This window comes from Scyliorhinus torazame, chromosome 3 (genome assembly GCF_047496885.1).
Source record: "Scyliorhinus torazame isolate Kashiwa2021f chromosome 3, sScyTor2.1, whole genome shotgun sequence".
NCBI lineage: Eukaryota > Metazoa > Chordata > Chondrichthyes > Carcharhiniformes > Scyliorhinidae > Scyliorhinus > Scyliorhinus torazame.
In genome coordinates, this window is record NC_092709.1 from 228,985,500 (window position 1) to 229,006,296 (window position 20,797).

The 20,797-nt window shown below is 50.3% G+C and overlaps 2 long non-coding RNA genes across 2 annotated transcripts in view; one reads left to right on the forward strand and one right to left on the reverse strand.

Annotated features, from left to right (window-relative positions):
- Positions 1-20,797, reverse strand: part of LOC140409581 (uncharacterized) — a 35,761-nt gene that overhangs the window by 11,866 nt on the left and 3,098 nt on the right. The window contains exon 2 of the long non-coding RNA XR_011940405.1: positions 15,848-15,912. This is a non-coding gene — a long non-coding RNA (uncharacterized lncRNA). The remainder of the gene's footprint in view (positions 1-15,847; positions 15,913-20,797) is intronic.
- The window catches only part of LOC140409580 (uncharacterized), a 77,571-nt gene continuing 73,231 nt past the window's right edge, over positions 16,458-20,797 (forward strand). The window contains exon 1 of the long non-coding RNA XR_011940404.1: positions 16,458-16,814. This is a non-coding gene — a long non-coding RNA (uncharacterized lncRNA). The remainder of the gene's footprint in view (positions 16,815-20,797) is intronic.

Here is a 20,797-nt window from a genome sequence, read left to right on the forward strand (position 1 = left end):
GGAGGGGGTGTAGGATTGGCGGTGGAGGCTACGTAGGGGCGGGGGTGGTGTTCAGTGCAGGTTGGTGGGGGGGAAGGTGATGGTTATAGGGGATCCTGTGGGTGCCAGGTCCCGGAGGGAGACTGTATCTTGTCGGCCGTCGTGGTGCGCTACGTAGGTATACTGGGGGTTGGTGTGTAGGAGCTGGACCCTCTCAACCAGGGGGTCGGACTTATGGCTCCTAACGTGTTTTCGGAGGAGTACGGGCCCCCGTGTCATCAGCCAGGCTGGAATCGAGACCCCGGAGGTGGATTTCCTGGGGAAGACAAATAGGCGGTCATAAGAGGTCTCGTTCTTGGCTATGCAAAGAAGTGATCTAATGGAGTGGAGTGCGTCGGGGAGGACCTCCTGCCAGTGGGAAACTGGGAGACTCCTGGACCGTAGGGCCAGGAGGACGGCCTTCCATACCGTTCCGTTCTCCCTCTCCACCTGTCCGTTTCCCCGGGGGTTGTAACTGGTAGTCCTGCTCGAGGCGATGCCCTTACCGAGCAGGTACTGACTCAGTTCGTCGCTCATAAACGAGGAGCCCCGGTCACTGTGGACGTAAGTGGGGAAACCGAACAAGGTGAAGACACTATGTAGGGCCTTAATGACGGTGGTCGCGGTCATGTCGGGGCATGGGATTGCAAAGGGGAAGCGGGAGTACTCGTCAATGACATTAAGAAAATACACGTTGCGGTTGGTAGAGGGGAGGGGCCCTTTGAAGTCGATACTGAGGCGCTCGAAGAGCCGGGATGCCTTCACCAGGTGGGCTTTATCTGGTCGATAGAAGTGCGGCTTACACTCCACGCAGATTTGGCAATCCCTGGTCATGGCCCTGACCTCCTCGGTGGAGTAGGGCAGGTTGCGGGCCTTGATGCAGTGGGGAAGCTGGGTAACCCCCAGATGGCACAGGTCATTGTGGATGGCGTGGAGTCGGTCATCTTGCGCGCTGGCACATGTGCCGCGGGACAGGTGTAGCCATCTGGGATGGCCACTTTCAGTATATAAAATGGACACTCGCAGAGCATACAAAGAAAAATGGACAATGCAAAGCAACAAGCAGGCACAGAGCTTGAATGTATATTTGGAAGACAGACTGTAGACGGAACCGAAACCCTGGGCCAATTTACAAATTGATGGCCCATCTCCGAGGAACGAAGAATTAGTACTCAGGTAGCCGATACTGTCCCAGACATTCCGGCGCCACTACCCCAGCAAGAAGAAACAAACAAAGCAAGGCCAATGGCCACTTAGGACACGCCCAGCCATCAAAGCACCCGCCCCATTATTGGCTCAGATCGATGGCAGTGATCAAGAGGCTGCCCAATTAGTTGGGACCAAGTTTAAGGCCCGCCTAAAAGTGTGCAAAGCCCCTCCAGGTATAAGAAGGAACCCCCGCAAAAGGTTTACTCTCTTGGATTTGGCTCTCAAGCGGAGAGATCCTTCCATCTGCACCACCAGAAGCAAGTAAGTTCAAGTTCAACGCTCGCTACCAGACGGACGACCTTATCTGTACTCCTGTTACCTCTTCGAACCCAACAGCCTCAGATCCGAACAACGGCCATTGCTCCTCTGACCTAAGTGGGCATCCGAAGTTAAGTATAGATGTTAGTGATAGATATAGTTTAGCCTGTAGTGTTATTGTGCATGAGTAAATCATACTGTGTGTAAATAAAGTAGTATTGACTTTGAACCAACTAACTGGTGTATTGGCTCTTTGATCGGTATTCGGTCGAACATTGTGGCGGTATCGAGAGATACCTGCCGACGCTGAAAGCATACTCATAATTAGGATTAAGAAAGGCGACCTTATTAACTGCCATATTTATAGCAAGTAAACATAGCAACATTACTGGCGACTCCGCCGGGACTCGACCTAGAAGTGACTGTCACTCCGAGAGAACCCAATTGGAAAAAGTAAAAACCACAAGCGTAAGACTGATATCGATCAAACCTCCAAGATTCAGAAGTGTGTTATTTGCATGTGTACTAACAAGATATAAGATAACCTCGATATATTTTGTTGCGTAAAACTGTCAGGAGTTTTGTAGATCGGAAAATAGCTTAAGCCGTACCCATGTTTGCATCACCGCTTTATTCCTCCCGTTCCAAATTTACGGCAGAAACCCAGAGATTACAGTAGAAATGGCAATGAAGGCAATGGAACGCCTTATGAACCTCCAAGAATTTGTGGTCGCAGCGACCAATAGAGCAGAGCAGTGTCCCATATGGGAAAAGGAAATTCGGAAATATCTAAAAGGGGAAGGATGGCCCCTTTGGAGTGAATTTTGTGCAAATGAGGAAACAGGTCCCAGAGGTATAGGACATACTTGGTGGGAGAACCTGACCGAGATTCATAAGAAAAGCTTAGGAAAAGCTCGTAAGCTGATAGCAATCGTGTCCTGCTTGACACAATTGCGAGGCACAGAGGAGGTCATGAAGACGCTCCGCAGAGATTCAGGACAGAGAGAAGAATAGTGAGGGAGACGTTAACGAGTGCGAGAAAGTTAACAGGCAACTTAGAGAGCAGTTAGCGGCGAAGGACAAGGAGATGGCTGATGTCAAACGGGCACACCAATCTTGTCTCGCTCACCTAAGCAGCTTTCAGTCACAGTATGATAAGGCCTACCAAGTCATGCAACGCGCGGTGTTGGTACGCAAAGAGACAGAACTTCAAGTTGAGCAATTAAAGAAACAATGCCAGGATTTAAAAGCGGCCCTACGAGCACTCCACAGTTCCACGACGGAACAAAGGCAGAGTTCCGTGGACCACGCCAAATGCCGAAAGCAAATTGCAGACCTGCAATCCCTGCTCTCAGTACAAAACGGTTTCCAAAATACATTCAGACCTCAGTTAGATCAGGAAAATGGCCCCGATTGGCAGGGGTTAAATGAAATTGCCCACTGCTATGTACATGGAACATATACTCAGGATAAAACCCAGAAAAGGAAAGCACCCCCATCCCCGACTGCACAGGTAGAGCACAATCCCATGATCCCTGTCACCACACAGCACAGGGCCACAACAAACGGAGACCCCCATTTTCTGTACACCACCCCATTAACCGTCACTCAATTAAGGGACGCGTGCGACAAAATAACACCGTTCCTACCCACATCGGACCCACACCATTATTTTGCAAAGGTTAAACAACAGACGACCATGTATGGCCTGGACGAAAGCGAGCAAGTTATGCTCACAGTTTTGAGCCTCGACCCCTCAGTCGTGGCAGTCCTTCCCGACCCACAAAATGTAGGAGGTGGCACCCTCCAAGAAATGCTTGCAGCGATCCTAGATGCAATTGGCTACAATAAGGGAGATCCCGTAGAAGGACTCAATAAATGCAGGCAGAAAAAGACTGAGCACCCAACAGCGTTTGCTGGACGCCTGTGTGGACCCACTTCACAGCAGTATTTGGAGAGTTAGCCCGCGCCAATTTGACACCAGAAAATATGGCCAAATGGACTTGAATCCTAGTCTCCCACGCGACCGAAGCAGGACAGAGAGCTTGCGCCAATTATGACCCCTCAGACGATGCACACAATGAGAAATGGGTTTTAAAAAGATTATCCTGAGCTTGGGAACAGTCCCTTCAGGAAAAGTCAGAATACGGAAAAGCAGATGAAGAGCAGGCAGATGCTAACATGCATCCAGTCAGGTCACATCAAAACCCCGCATGGGTAAACGAGGGAAGAAACAGCCCACAGCAGCCTAAATCACAAGAATGCTACAATTGTGGTCAGTGAGGACATTACGCACGAGAATGGCAAGCCCCCCTGAAACAGCAACGGAATCAGCCCACAAATGTCCCCTGAACCAGAAATGACACCAACAGCCCCAACCCCTCACCCAGGGAACCATACCCAAGGGAGCAATACCCCAAAGAACCTGCTCCACCTTACGTGCCCTAGGAGTCATGTTACAACTGTGGGCAGTCAGGACACTTCACCCGAGATTGCAGGAGACCCCCACCACCAGCTAGACTAGCCCCCAGATATGAAAGAGAACACCACCCGCAGCAGCTACAAGGTCCCAGATGCCCCATGCAAACTGTGAGCGCTTACCCACCACTTCCCATGGCAGGGACACCTCAGCAACTCCACTTCATTTTTGTTTCTCTCCTCCTTCCTCTCTTCTTCGGTCACACTACACTGACTCCATATGCTAGTTACACTCCAGTCCAAATGTGATTTACGGTGTCCTTCTTTCTGATGGAGCCTGCCCGATTTTGTTATTTTAGTTTGCTATTTATAAATGTTGAATCTTTGTATTGTGTACGACCCTTTGATAAAGTTTATCCATGGCCCCACGCCACATTTTGATGCAGTCACAACTACTCTTTTGATGTCACATGGCAGTTAAAGGAACAGGTTTGTCGGCAGACACCCATTGATACAGTCATAACCACTCTTCTGATTCGACAGCGATCATAAGAGGCAGTTTTTCCAAGACGAACACAAATTCTTTCCGTTCTTGTCCGGTCATCCAGGCAGTGGTGTAACGGCACTGGTCCCCGCCCTGCCTAAGGACTCCCATCTGGTCAGCTACGCTCGGGTAGTGCACCTATGGCACAGGTCACCGTCCTACCCAGGGATTCCACCCATTCTTGCCCCGCCACGGCCCATATGCACCCCATTCGGAGCTTTTGGTTCGAAACTCTTTTACTGTTCTTTTAGTCTGTGGTTTAAAGAATGCTCTTTGCCACAAGTTTTGTTTGTTTTCCGTAGACCCTTAGGCCGCTATCCCACATGCTATTTACATCCTCAAACACTTGGATGAAACGCTTTGCTGCTGGATGGAGAAAGTGTCCGCCCACTCAGCACATCGACCACACAGGCTGCGAGACTGCTCGCACTGTGACAGTATTTCTTTTTCGGATGTCTTGTCCCCAAAAATATTTGGTTTAAAAAATAAAATGAGTGAGTCACATATGGTGACAATTCTAATGGGCAATTGATAATAAAAAGAGAGACAGACAGACATATGAGATCTTAAAGAAGGTAATAACAGATATTATGCTTGTGTCCACAGGAAATCCAGAACAACAGAAGACAAAGGAAGACCAAGAAAAAAAGAGAAAAATGAAGACGGACATCATGACCTACATTTGGATCTTCGTGGGATCACTACAGTTGCGCGTGGACACGATCCCCCTGACCCCTACCCCACAGGCCGTGAATGTTTCCCACCCCTGCCATACACCACACCCAGAGACAGCCACTGACACACCATCCTGCTGCGACACCCTTGTAAAATGGTATTCCCTTTCATACATCGTAGAAGCACTGTTAGTCACAGCAATACTCTGCAGTGTCATCCAGACACTGAGACTTCGGAAATGGTGAAGGAAAGCCTCCCGCACTCCGGTATATACACTCAGACTCCCTATTTTTGGACTCCAGCAAACCCCCCACTCTCTCTAAACAAATAAAGTGCATCGACTAATTTTTTGTTTGTTCTAATAAAGAAAGATGTGAAATTCTGTACTTGACCGCCAAGATACAGAGAAATATAATGCTGCTATTATATAGTTTATACTGTTTGTAAATTATTTTGATTGACTAAAGATAGTTTAGAGAAGGATAGTTAGAGGTTCACGTGTTTTAAATAAAAAAGAAATGTAATGCATGCTTGAATGTTATAGCGCCCCTTAGAATCTTGTAATGATGTGATGTAAATAAAAGCAATTTAGGTAAAGGTTCCAATCCATAGGACAGAGTAGGATAGAACCTGTCCTTGATTGCGGGTGCTTGACTTAGGCAGAGAACAAAGAAGATTCAGTAATGTGATCCTTCACGCTTCGTGTTGAGGATCATAAGGAGGGGGTGTAGCCATCTGGGATGGCCACTTTCAGTATATAAAATGGACACCCGCAGAGCATACAGGGAAAAATGGACAATGCAAAGCAACAAGCAGGCACAGAGCCTGAATGTATAATTGGAAGACAGACTGTAGACGGAACGAAACCCTGGGCCGATTTACATATTGATGGCCCATCTCCCAGGAACGAAGAACTAGAGCTCAGGTAGCCGATACCGTCCCAGACATTCCGGCGCCACTACCCCAGCAAGAAGAAACAAACAAAGCAAGGCCAATGGCCACTTAGGACACGCCCAGCTATCAAGGCACCCGCCCCTTTATTGGCTCAGATCGATGGCAGTGATCAAGAAGCTGCCCAATTAATTGGGACCAAGTTTAAGGCCCGCCTAAAAGCGTGCAAAGCCCCTCCAAGTATAAGAAGGAACCCCCGCAAAAGGTTTACTCTCTTGGATTTGGCTCTCAGCTGGAGAGATCCTTCCACCTGCACCACCAGAAGCAAGTAAGTTCAAGTTCAACGCTCGCTACCAGACGGATGACCTTAGCTGTACTCCTGTTACCTCTTCGAACCCAACAGCCTCAGATCCGAACAACGGCCATTGCTCCTCTGACCTAAGTGGGCATCCGAAGTTAAGTATAGGCGTTAGTGATAGATATAGTTTAGCCTGTAGTGTCATTGTGCATGAGTAAATCATACTGTGTGTAAATAAAGTAGTATTGACTTTTAACCAACTAACTGGTGTATTGGCTCTTTGATCGGTATTCGGTTGAACCTTGTGGCGGTATCAAGAGATACCTGCCGACGCTGAAAGCATACTCATAATTAGGATTAAGAAAGGCAACCTTATTAACCGCCATATTTATAGCAAGTAAATATAGCAACACGGGGCATCTGGGGGCTCATTGAGCTTCCCAGGACGATACACGATATCGTAATTATAGGTGGAGAGTTCGATCCTCCACCTCAAGATTTTATCGTTCTTGATCTTGCCCCGCTGTGTATTGTCGTACATGAAAGCTACCGACTGTTGGTCGGTGACGAGGGTGAACTTCCTACCAGCGAGGTAGTGCCTCCAATGCCATACAGCTTCCACAATGGTTTGAGCTTCTTTTTCGACTGAGGAGTGTCGAATCTCGGAGGCGTTGAGTGTACGGGAGAAAAAGGCCACAGGCCTGCCTGCCTGATTAAGGGTAGCGGCGACGGCAACTTCTGAAGCATTGCTCTCCACCTGGAAGGAGGTGGACTCATCCACCGCGCGCATCACGGCTTTGGTAATATCTGCCTTGATGCGGCTGAAGACCTGGCGGGCCTCAGCCGCCAGTGGGAAGATGGTAGCTTTGATCGGCTTTGTCCGCATAGTTGGAGACCCACTGGGCGTAATAGGAAAAGAACCCGAGGCATCTATTCAGGGCCTTGCGGCAGTGGGGGAGGAGGAGTTGCAGGAGGGGGCGCATACGGTCGGGGTCAGGCCCTAGGACTCCGTTTTCCAACACAATGGCCGAGGATGGCGAGTCGGGTTGTGCGAAAAACACATTTCTCCTTGTTATAAGTGAGGTTGAGGGCTTGGGCGGTTTGGAGAAACTTCTGAAGGTTGGCGTTGTGGTCCTGCTGGTCGTGGCCGCAGATGGTGACGTTGTCCACGTACGGAAATGTGGCCCGCAGCCCGTACTGGTCCACCATTTGGTCCATCGTTCTTTGGAAGACCAAGACCCCGTTGGTGACGTCGAAGGGGACACGGAGGAAGTGGAAGAGGCGGCCGTCTGCCTCAAAGGCCGTGGTAGTGGCGGACCTCCAGGCGGATTGGGAGCTGGTGGTATGCAGACTTCAGATCTATCATGGAGAACACCTGGTAGTATGCGATCTGATTCACCATGTCCGCTATCCGGGGGAAGAGGGTACGCATCGAGTTGCGTGTACCGGTTTATGGTTTGGCTGTAGTCTACAACCATCCGGTTCTTTTCCCCGGTCCTGACGACCACCACCTGAGCTCTCCAGGGGCTACTACTGGCCTCGATGATCCCTTCCCTCAAGAGCCGCTGGACCTCGGACTTGATAAAAGTCCTGTCCTGGATACTGTACCGCCTGCTCCTGGTGGCAATGGGTTTACAGTCGGCGGTGAGGTTCGCGAAGAGCGGGGGAGGGTCGACCTTCAGGGTTGCGAGGTTACATATGGTGAGGAGGGTAGAGGCCCGCCGAACTTCAGAGTGAGGCTCCTGAGTTTGCACTGGAAGTCCATTCCCAACAGGAGAGGGGCGCAGAGATCGGGGAGTACAGATAGTTTAAAATTTGCGTACTCGGCGCCCTGTATCGCGAGGTTCACGACACAGTACCCCCGGATCTGCACTGAATGCGATCCGGAAGCGAGGGTGATTGTTTGAGATGCAGGGGAGATTTGGAGAGAACAGCGCCTTACCGTGCCTGGGTGTACGAAGCTCTCCGTGCTCCCGGAGTCAAACAGGCAGGGCGTTTCGTGCCCATTGACCCGAACGGTCATCATGGAGTTCCTGAGGTGCTTTGGGCGTGACTGGTCGAGGGTGACCGCGCCGAGTTGCGGGTAGCCGGCATGGTCGGAGGTAGTGGGGAGGTCCCAAGATGGCGGCCCCCGATGGTCGCACGTGTCGGGCGGCGTTGAAGATGGCGGCCCCCACGGACAACACGAGGCGGATGACGCGTCCGAAGGGGGCGGAGCCGGCAGGCACACAGCTATGCTGCGGGGTCTGCGGGCCTGTGAGTCTGAGAGTCAGGCCTGTGATTTGGAGGACTTGGGTCTGGCCAGGCAAACTTTGGCAAAGTGTCCTTTCTTGCCGCAGTCGCTACAGGTCGCGTTCCGAGCCGGGCAACGCTGCCTAGGGTGCTGGTGCTGGCCGCAGAAATAACAGGGTAGCCCCCCGGGTTGGGCGGGCAGCCGCGCGGCACAGACCTGGGGTACTCTCTGGTCGGGTGTCCACGAGAGGGTCGCGTGGTCGGAGGGGAAAGCGTTGAGGCTCTGAAACACTACTTCTAGGGAGGTGGCTAGTTTTACCGTCTCTTCTAGATCAAGGGCGCCCTTCTCGAGCAGGCGCTGTCTGATGTAGTTGGACCGGACTCCAGCCACATAGGCGTACCGGATAACGAGTTTCATGTGTTGGGAGGCCGTGACGGCCTCGTAGTTGCAGCTTCGCGTGAGTACTCCTCCAGCGATTCCCCAGGGCATTGGCGGCGATGATGAGGAGATGCCGCGTGAACACCTTGTTCACCGGCCTCACGTATTGCCGCTTCAGGATCACGACTGCGTCTGCGTATGTGTTTGCTTCCTCGATTTGCACGGAGATTCGATGGCTCACCCGGGTGTGGAGGAGGCTCAGATTCTGTTCGTCGGTGACGAAAGGTGAGGAGGAGGCGGCGAAGTAGGCCTCAAAACAGCAGAGCCAGTGCGAAAAAATCCCTTTGGCTTCAGCGGCCTGTGGGCCGAGTTCCAGTCAGTCAGGTTTGAGGACTGTTTCCATCGCGATGTTGTAGCTGATTAAATTGATGCGACCAGTGGCTTTAATCAGCTAGAGCTGTGCCTGCCTGCGACTGCTCTGCACTGAGAGCCGCCTGCAGGGCAGCAGCTCTATATACCTCCCCCAAGGGGGCGGAGCAAGGGGCAGGGCCCACAAGGGCACCGACATGATACAATGCGGCGCAATACAATACAATGGTCCATAGGTGGAGCCCACAAGGGCAACAACATAGTACAATGCAATACAGTGGTGAATGGCTGCCATAATACATTCACCATAACAGCAAATGTAGCACTTCTATTCAACAAAGGAGGGAGACAGAAAGCAGGAAACTAAAGGCCAGTTAGCCTAATATTGGTAGGAGGTAATAGCAGGACATTTAGCAAATCAAAATACAACATGGTTTTGTGAAAGGGAAATCTTGGGTGGAATTCTCCCAGCCCTGCGCCGGGCCGGAGAATCCCCGCGAATGGGCCACGCCGCTGGCACTCGATTCTCCGTAGTGCGGAGAATCGTCGCCATTGGCGCCGGGGTGGTTGGCGCGCCGCCGGCCGCGGACTTCTCTACGCGGCCGGCCCGCCGATTCTCCGGCCCGGATGGGCCGAGCGGCCGTAGGAAAAGAGCCGAGTCCCGCCGGCGCCGTTCTAATCTGCTCTGGGTCAGCGGGACATCGGCGTGTAAGGGTCGAGTGGCGGCCTGTGGGGGGGAAAGGGGGTCCGACCCCTGGCGGGGCCTCCGATGTGGCATTGCCCGTGTTCGTGACCCACCGATCGGCGAGCCGGCCTCTGTGGCTGGAGGCCTCCTTTCCTACGCGCCAGCCCCTGTAGCCACGCACCATGTTGCGTCGGGGCCGGCATGTTGAAGGTGGTCACTGCGCATGCACGTGTTGGCGCTGGCGCAACTGCGCATGCGCGGATCCTACTGTGCACAGTTCATGCCAGAATCTGCAGCTGGAGTGGCGTAAACCACTCCAGTGCTGTGCTGGCCCCCTGTAGGGGCCAGAATTAGACGTGGGAGCGGCCCGTTCACGCCGTCGTAAAACGCGACGGCGTTTACGACGTTGTGGACACAGCCGCGGGATTGGAGAATCCCGTTCCATGTTTGACAAATTTCTTAGAGTTCTTTGAGGATGTTCTTTGTGGATGGAATGATAACTCGAGAGCCTCAAAGAATTATTCTATCCTCGCAGGTTCGGTCATCCCTACGGGTTAAGTAAGGCCTCAACTGTTCGCACCTCTCATGGTGCCAAACTATTTGTATTATTTGTTTCACCTTGGATTATACCAGATCTCACTCGGTTCAATTTTGTATATGCCTGGATGACACCAGCAAGGTGTCTAAGAAGTTCAGCGCCAAGAGGATTTCTCAGGGGACTGGCGGTGGCACCACCTGTTTTGATAAAGGGAGTCGACTCAGTGCATCCGCATTAGAGATTTGGGTGTCAGGCCTGTTTTGGAAAGTATAATTGTAGGTCGCTACCAGCTACGCTTAATGCTGCACCCTGGCGGAGGCAATTAAGGGGACTGCCTTGCTCCCTCTCAAAAGACCCAATAGAGGCTTTTGGTCAGTTATGGTGAATCGCCAACCATAGACATATTGGTGAAACCTCTAATCACCATGGGTGACAGCCAGTCCCTTCTTTTCGATGGTAATTTTGCTCCGCGTCTGATAGGGTTCTCAAGACAAAGGCAATTTATCATTCTGATCTGTCCTCCATCTTACGGGTTAGAATGAAAGGCGTCACATGTGGGAAAAATTGGCTTCCCAGATTTGAAATTAACTAAGAAGTTCAAAGATTGCAGCGCTTAATTTACTCAACAAAAAGCTTCCTTTTGCTGCTCCTTCCATTGTGAACGTTGTTATTTCCTTCGTATCTGATGAATGGTGCCAACGTCATGGCCAGGTATGGAATGAATCTGCCATAGTAGTTCACCATTCTCAGGAAACATTTCAGCTTGGCTATATTCCTAGGTTCTGGCACCTCTCATATGGCTTTGGCTTTTTCTTCGTATGGGTTTAGACCTGTGACATCCACTCGGAAACCCAAGTATGTGACTTTCGTAGGCTGGCTACATTCCTGGGTTCTGGCACTTCTGAGCCTCGTGAATGCCTCCCCCAAGCTTGACATGTGCCCTTCATGTGTGACTCCAATAACTAAAACATCGTCGAGGTATATTTTGTGATACCCTGAAGGAGATTTTCCATTGTACACTGGAAAATAGCACAGGCCGAGGAAATGTCAAAAGGTAGCCTCGTGTATTGAGTTACGTCCTTATGTGTATTGATCATGGCGAACAGACTCCTCATTTAGCTTCAACTGCAAGTATGCAGGCTGAGATCCAGCTTAAAGTAGGGAGCGCGGGGGTGTTTTTGCTTGCTGCAAAAATAGTATTGGAACCCCCCCCCCGGAGATCACTGGCTGCCGCATAGCGCAGGCATATTGGGTGGGTAGCGCCCCCGCTGGGGCGGCTGCATGTGGGGCCCATGAAGCGTAGGAGGAGTGGGCCGCGCGATTGGGGGCGTAGGACTGGACATTGCGCAGGGCGACCGTCATGGAGAGCGCTAGTGTTTTAGTCTCTGCGAGGTCGCCTTCTAGGAGCTGCTGCCTGATAACATCAGAACCAATCCCAGTTATAAAAGCGTCCCGCATAAGGAGATCTGAGTGCTCCTTAGTTGTAACATCCTGGCAGTCACAGTCCCGAACTACTGGGATCAGGGCCCTCCGGGAGTGCTCGATTGACTCACCAGGTTGTTGAGTACACGTTGCGAGCGCATGTCTGGCGAAGAGCATGTTCGTCTTCTGTTCATAATTTTCTTTGAGTCGAGTCATGGCATCAGCGTAATTGGGCGCATCCTGGATCAGCAGGAAGATTTTAGAGTTGAGTCTGGAGTACAATATTTGGATCTTCTGAGCCTCTGGAACAGGGGTTGGCGCCGCGTTGATATACGCTTCAAAACAAGCTAGCCAGTGCTGAAAGTCCTTTCTGGCGTCGCTTGAGTGTGGATCCAGCTGCAGGCGATCTGGTTTAATCCGGAGGTCCATCTTCTGAATCTGATACTAATAAATTGAGGCACGATCAATTTGACTGGAGACGAAGTTGAATCCAAACTGAGGCTTTATTACTATCAGATGTGTGGCCTCCCACAGCAGCTGGCGAAATGGCTGCGAGCTGGAGGCCACGCATATTTATAACCCGCCTCCTGGGCGGAGCTAGCATGCAGGGGCCACAGGTGAACCTGTAATGCAGGTTCTACCGTACAACCTCTAATATCAGAACACAGTGGTTTACCACAATCATCGCCCCCGTCTTTCTCAGTCCCTCTGACAGAGGCACTATTGGTGATGCCAGGTCCCCGTAAGGACAGCTTCCTCTGCAGGGATGTTGGCAGAGCAGTCCCAGGTGAGGCCCCAAAAGGTCCCTCCAAGATGAAGACAGGTATCTTGAGCTGCGAAGCCAGAGATGTGAGCAGGTTGCTCAATGTAGCGCACAAAGACTCCGTGAGACGAATAGAGTGAAGTCGATGAGGCTTTATTAAGCGTGTCTGTTCCCCCGCAGCTCGATAGTAGAATGGCCTGCGGGGGAGGACTCCGGCTTCTTATACTCCGCCTTCAGGGCGGAGCTAGAGGTCAACGGCCAACCAGGACCCGGGATCTGTCAGCCAATGACATTAGGGCTTCCAGTCCCACATGACCCCTAATACATACTACCACACTCAACCTCCTCCCAGGTAACAAGGAGAGCACTACATGCAGGAGTGTCCAAGGGCATTTTTCACCGGTGACATTGGAGAAAGCAGGCAGTAGTCCATCTCTCTGTAATGGTAAGCTTGCATCGACTGGACAGGGTTTGTCTTTCCCGTGCCAATGTATGCTTGCTGCATTCACAGCCACGTGGTTAGTCCCGCAGGCCTCAGAGTTCATCTGCTGATAATAATGTGCCTCGCTTTCTGGACAGACCTCATTGTGACACCCCCGGCCTGGCACTTCCAGGGTCATTCAAACCACATCATGCAGCAGAAGGCTCCCCCTCCACATCCCCTGCCCAATCTTCTCCCACGTCCTGCTCCTCCTCCTTCGATGACATCAATCCCACGGTCTTCACCTCTTGAAAGGCCACTCCCCTTTGCTGGACCATGATGTGAAGCATAAAGCAGACTGTGATCACCTGAGAAACTCTGGCCGTTATGTATTGCAGGGCACCATCTGAGTGGTCCAGACAGTGAAAGCGCATCATGAGCAGCCTGATGAACTGATCGATGAAGGTTCCGATGAGCTGTCAGCATGATGCCTTTGGGGCTCTTTTTGAAACACTCGTAAGTATTGGGGAGCCATCACCTCGGAGGGGAGCCATCCTTTCGAATCAATCCTGAGGGAGTGGGTTGGAAGAGCAGTGGAAGGCTGATCTGGCAAAGAATGAATGTGTCATGGCAGCTTCCAGGAAAGCACACACTGCCATGTTTTTATATTGGTTGTAGACCAGCATTATCTTCATGGAGTGGTAGGCCTTCCTGTTGATGAACCTCTCTGGCCTCTCACTGGGCATTCTGACGAGCTCATGAGTGCAAGAAATTATGCCCTGGACTTTTGGGAACTGAGTGACTGTAGAAAATCCAAATGTCCTCTGAGTCTGGGAGGCCCCCTTGGTGGAAATGTGATGTGGTCTCCAGCCTTAGCAAAGAGCGCATCAGTGATGTAGTTGTGTGCAGCCGATTGTGAAATGCAGCAGTGATCCGCAATTGAATCTGGAAATGGTCCACAGTCAGAGAACTTCAAGGCCACAGTTACCTTGACTGCCTAACTATGAGTGGAGTGAGGTGTGAGCTCTTCAATGAATGATGCCTGCGACCATCTGCCTCAAGAGTGGAGGTCACCTTCAGCATGTCCAGGTAGCGTTGCCTGTTCCAGTAAATTCTGTGCTCCAGCTATTACCTCCTTCTCCTGCGTGGCCTTCACCCCTCTGCTGCAGCCTCCTAGAGCCGTGAAGAAGGCCTATAGTGTGTTAGCGTTTATTAACAGGGGACTTGAGTTTAAGAGCCGTGGGGTTATGCTGCAACTGTACAGGACCCTGGTGAGACCATATTTGGAGTATTGTGTGCAGTTCTGGTTTTCTGGTGAAAAATGCCCTTGGACACTACTGCATGTAGTGCTCTCCTTGTTGCCTGGGAGGAGGTTTAGGCACCTGCTCACATCTCTGGCTTCGCAGCTCAAGATACCTGTCTTAATCTTGGAGGGACCTGTTGGGGCCTCACCTGGGATTGCTCTGCCAACATTCCTGCAGAGGAAGCTGTCCTTATGGGGACCTGGCATCACCAATAGTGACCTCATTATAGGAAGGATGTGGAAGCATTGGAAAGGTTGCAAAGGAGATTTACCAGGATGCTGCCTGGATTGGAGGATAGGTCTTATGAGGAAAGGTTGAGGGAGCTAGGGCTTTTTTCATTGGAGCGAAGGAGGATGAGAGGCGACTTAATAGAGGTTTATAAGATGATGAGGGAGATAGATAGAGTGGACGTTCAGAGACTATTTCCTCGGGTGGATGTGGCTGTTACAAGGGGGCATAACTATAAGGTTCGGGGTGGGAGATCCAGGAGGGATGTCCGAGGTAGGTTCTTTACTCAGAGAGTGGTTAGGGTGTGGAATGGACTGCCTGCTGTGATAGTGGAGTCTTTAGGAACTTTCAAGCGGTTAATTGATCCGGCACATGGAGCACACCAGAATGACAGGGAGTGGGATAGCTTGATCTTGGTTTTGGACAAAGCTCGGCACAACATCGAGGGCAGCACCATTTCCAGGGGCACTCTTATTCTTGATCAGGTGATGTTCAAGAAGCCTGATTCAATGACCCAATGCCCAGTTGATGTTAAGTTGGTACCCAGACCGAGGGTGACAAGGAGTTCACCCCTCAACCTTTCCTCATAAGATCTACCCTCCAATCCAGGCAGCATCCTGGTAAATCTCCTTTGCACCCTTTCCAATGCTTCCACATCCTTCCTATAGTGAGGTCACTATTGGTGATGCTCACCCCTGCCTCTTCTCTTCTCCCTTGATGAGCCCCTGCAACTTCTCAGTCCGTTCAGTGAACCCTTTTTAGCCAGTTGAAAACTGCCCAGAACTTCAAATGTTTCCCTGTCTTCTGACTGGGTTCTGTTTGTATTCCTGTTTGCCCCCTTGGGTCTAACTTCTGACTGCCCCCAATCCTAGCTGCCTACTGCACAGTTTCTTTGCATAGAAAATTGGACCTTTTATTGAGACCTTAATGGCTTTAATTGGCTGTATAATATTCACATGCTGCTGGAAATAGCCACGCTGGAAATGGAGACCATTTTGTTCTTTGCTCCACCTCCATTCCATCCCACTTTGGGATGGGGAAACCTAGCCCCTAGTGTTTGTCACATTTTATTGCTAAATACTTCTGAGCACTATAGCTCAATCTGACGAGCTGATGTAAATACTATTGTAATTAAGTACTAAGTTACTGTTCGCAGTCTGGTGTAATTCGAGTTTAATGGGGACTGGAGACTCACCTGTTACATCTGTTTTACTGATTGAATATATTATCAGGCCTTTTTTTTCTGGATTCAGGTGCTGCCTGTAACATTAGAGCAGGGAATTAGCCTCTCATGACAAGCAACCAAAATAGTAATCCTGACAGCTGTTCTTCTGCAGCTATAATTGCCATATTAATTCCCATAAATACATTTTATACAGATAAATGTGTGTGTGCCAGGATTTTTTTTCAACAGAAATCCAGTTCCAGGGACATCAGTGTGGATTCAACAATTCAGCTGATCGAATCCATGTGGCTCGCGGGTCTGCAAAAGCACAGGGGGTGTACAATACCAATAGGCTACACCATCACACGCACATCTGTGTCAACATGGTGTTGACTTCCCTTATGGCTGGAGTGCTAGCTTTTCCAGACTTTTTATCAATGTTTGTGGACGAACTCTGTTATCACAATCACCATCTGAGCAACAAAATATAACATTCTCAACCTCACCATTCTTCCTTTCTTTCCTTCCCTCAAATATTTTTGGAGGATATCCTGAGGATATGAATTGTCTGGTGGAAGTGGAGCTGTAATCTTTCTTCCTGGTTCAGCTTCAGCTGCTATACCCTGCTTGAAAAATAAGCTTCACATGATGGTGTTGCTTCACAGCTGACAGGAGCTCTCAGCTCCATGATGCTAATCCAACCAGGAGCGCCAGCACACGCTTTACTGTTGATAATGGAATCTGAACTGAAATCCTGAAGTACTGTTGATAATCGACGTACGTTCTGGCCCAGATCTTCCGATCAGTGCCCGAACTGCTTTGCCTGACGCTGATCAGGCAGAAAACTCCCCACTTACTCGGATATGATTTTTCTGGTCAAAATTCCAATCCCTGACGCTGAGGAATTCCTTCAGCACAAGATTCCACGAAGAGAACTGTGAAGAGAATGAACGCAGAAGCCAAGCCCATTTTGAATGGCACCAGCTGCCATATTCTGGTAAGTGTTTAAAGGTCCCCAAGCTTTTCAATGTGCTAGTGAATGATTGTATGAGTGAATGGGTGAGTGTGAAATTGGGTAAGGTGGCTGGGTGGCAAGGCGGCTGGTGGGTAATGTGGTAGATGGGTGAGGTGACACAGTAGCAGGTCAGTAGGGTGGAAGGGTGGGAGGTGGGTAGGCTGAGAGGTGGGTGAGGTGTAAGGGTGGCAGGTGGGTAGGGTGAGAGGTGGGTGAGGTGTAAAGGTAGCAGGTGAGTAAGGTAGCAGGTTGGCAGATGCGGTAGGGTGACAGGTGGGTGAGGTACAAAGAACAAAGAACAAAGAAATGTACAGCACAGGAACAGGCCCTTCGGCCCTCCAAGCCCGTGCCGACCATACTGCCCGACTAAACTACAATCTTCTACACTTCCTGGGTCCGTATCCTTCTATTCCCATCCTATTCATATATTTGTCAAGATGCCCCTTAAATGTCCCTATCGTCCCTGCCTCCACTACCTCCTCCGGTAGTGAGTTCCAGGCACCCACTACCCTCTGCGTAAAAAACTTGCCTCGTACATCTACTCTAAACTTTGCCCCTCTCACCTTAAACCTATGCCCCCTAGTAATTGACCCCTCTACCCTGGGGAAAAGCCTCTGACTATCCACTCTGTCTATGCCCCTCATAATTTTGTATACCTCTATCAGGTCGCCCCTCAACCTCCTTCGTTCCAGTGAGAACAAACCGAGTTTATTCAATCGCTCCTCATAGCTTATGCCCTCCATACCAGGCAACATTCTGGTAAATCTCTTCTGCACCCTCTCTAAAGCCTCCACATCCTTCTGGTAGTGTGGCGACCAGAATTGAACACTATACTCCAAGTGTGGCCTAACTAAGGTTCTATACAGCTGCAACATGACTTGCCAATTCTTATACTCAATGCCCCGGCCAATGAAGGCAAGCATGCCGTATGCCTTCTTGACTACCTTCTCCACCTGTGTAGCCCCTTTCAGTGATCTGTGGACCTGTACTCCTAGATCTCTTTGACTTTCAATACTCTTGAGGGTTCTACCATTCACTGTATATTCCCTACCTGCATTAGCCCTTCCAAAATGCATTACCTCACATTTGTCCAGGTTAAACTCCATCTGCCATCTCTCCGCCCAAGTCTCCAGACAATCTAAATCCTGCTGTATCCTCAGACAGTCCTCATCGCTATCCGCAATTCCACCAACCTTTGTGTCGTCTGCAAACTTACTAATCAGACCAGTTACATTTTCCTCCAAATCATTTATATATACTACAAAGAGCAAAGGTCCCAGCACTGATCCCTGTGGAACACCACTGGTCACAGCCCTCCAATTAGAAAAGCATCCCTCCATTGCTACCCTCTGCCTTCTATGGCCTAGCCAGTTCTGTATCCACCTTGCCAGTTCACCCCTGATCCCGTGTGACTTCACCTTTTGTACTAGTCTACCATGAGGGACCTTGTCAAAGGCCTTACTGAAGTCCATATAGACAACATCTACTGCCCTACCTGCATCGATCATCTTAGTGACCTCCTCGAAAAACTCTATCAAGTTAGTGAGACACGACCTCCCCTTCACAAAACCGTGCTGCCTCTCACTAATACGTCCATTTGCTTCCAAATGGGAGTAGATCCTGTCTCGAAGAATTCTCTCCAGTAATTTCCCTACCACTGAAGTAAGGCTCACCGGCCTGTAGTTCCCGGGATTATCCCTGCCACCCTTCTTAAACAGAGGAACAACATTGGCTATTCTCCAGTCCTCCGGGACATCCCCTGAAGACAGCGAGGATCCAAAGATTTCTGTCAAGGCCTCAGCAATTTCCTCTCCAGCCTCCTTCAGTATTCTGGGGTAGATCCCATCCGGCCCTGGGGACTTATCTACCTTAATATTTTTTAAGACACCCAACACCTCGTCTTTTTGGATCACAATGTGACCCAGGCTATCTACACCCCCTTCTCCAGACTCAACATCTACCAATTCCTTCTCTTTGGTGAATACTGATGCAAAGTATTCATTTAGTACCTCGCCCATTTCCTCTGGCTCCACACATAGATTCCCTTGCCTATCCTTCAGTGGGCCAACCCTTTCCCTGGCTACCCTCTTGCTTTTTATGTAAGTGTAAAAAGCCTTGGGATTTTCCTTAACCCTATTTGCCAATGACTTTTCATGACCCCTTCTAGCCCTCCTGACTCCTTGCTTAAGTTCCTTCCTACTTTCCTTATATGCCACACAGGCTTCGTCTGTTCCCAGCCTTTTAGCCCTGACAAATGCCTCCTTTTTCTTTTTGACGAGGCCTACAATATCACTCGTCATCCAAGGTTCCCGAAAATTGCCGTATTTATCTTTCTTCCTCACAGGAACATGCCTGTCCTGTATTCCTTTCAACTGACACTTGAAAGCCTCCCACATGTCAGATGTTGATTTGCCCTCAAACATCCGCCCCCAATCTATGTTCTTCAGTTCCCGCCTAATATTGTTATAATTAGCCTTCCCCCAATTTAGCACATTCATCCTCGGACCACTCTTATCCTTGTCCACCAGTACTTTAAAACTTACTGAATTGTGGTCACTGTTACCGAAATGCTCCCCTACTGAAACATCTACCACCTGGCCGGGCTCATTCCCCAATACCAGGTCCAGTACCGCCCCTTCCCTAGTTGGACTGTTTACATATTGTTTTAAGAAGCCCTCCTGGATGCTCCTTACAAACTCTGCCCCGTCTAAGCCCCTGGCACTAAGTGAGTCCCAGTCAATATTGGGGAAGTTGAAGTCTCCCATCACCACAACCCTGTTGTTTTTACTCTTTTCCAAAATCTGTCTACCTATCTGCTCCTCTATCTCCCGCTGGCTGTTGGGAGGCCTGTAGTATACCCCCAACATTGTGACTGCACCCTTCTTATTCCTGATCTCTACCCATATAGCCTCACTGCCCTCTGAGGTGTCCTCTCGCTGTATAGCTGTGATACTCTCCTGAACAAGTAGCGCAACTCCGCCTCCCCTTTTACATCCCCCTCTATCCCGCCTGAAACATCTAAATCCTGGAACGTTTAGCTGCCAATCCTGCCCTTCCCTCAACCAGGTCTCTGTAATGGCAACAACATCATAGTTCCAAGTAGTAATCCAAGCTCTAAGTTCATCTGCCTTACCCGTAATGCTCCTTGCATTAAAACATATGCACTTCAGGCCACCAGACCCGCTGTGTTCAGCAACTTCTCCCCGTCTGCGCTGCCTCAGAGCCACACTGTCCCTATTCCCTAGTTCTCCCTCAATGCTCTCACCTTCTGACCTATTGCTCCCGTGCCCACCCCCCTGCCATACTAGTTTAAACCCTCCCGTGTGACACTAGCAAACCTCGCGGCCAGGATATTTATGCCTCTCCGGTTTAGATGCAACCCGTCCATCTTATACAGGTCACACCTGCCCCGGAAGAGCTCCCAGTGGTCCAGATAACAGAAACCCTCCCTCCTACACCAGCTGTTTAGCCACGTGTTTGTCTGCTCTATCTTCCTATTTCTAGCCTCACTGGCACGTGGCACAGGGAGTAATCCCGAGATTACAACCCTCGAGGTCCTGTCTTTTAACTTTCTGCCTAGCTCCCTGAACTCCTGCTGCAGGACCTCATGCCCCTTCCTGCCTATGTCGTTAGTACCAATATGTACAACGACCTCTGCCTGTTTGCCCTCCCCCTTCAGGATTCCCTCTACCCGTTCGGAGACATCCTGGACCCTGGCACCAGGGAGGCAACATACCATCCTGGAGTCTCTTTCACGTCCACAGAAGCGCCTATCTGTGCCCCTGACTATAGAGTCCCCTATAACTATTACTCTTCTGCGCTTTGACCCTCCCTTCTGAACATCAGAGCCAGCCGTGGTGCCACTGCTCTGGCTGCTGCTGTTTTCCCCTGATAGGCTATCCCCCCCGACAGTATCCAAAGGGGTATATCTGTTCGAGAGGGGGACAACCACAGGGGATTCCTGC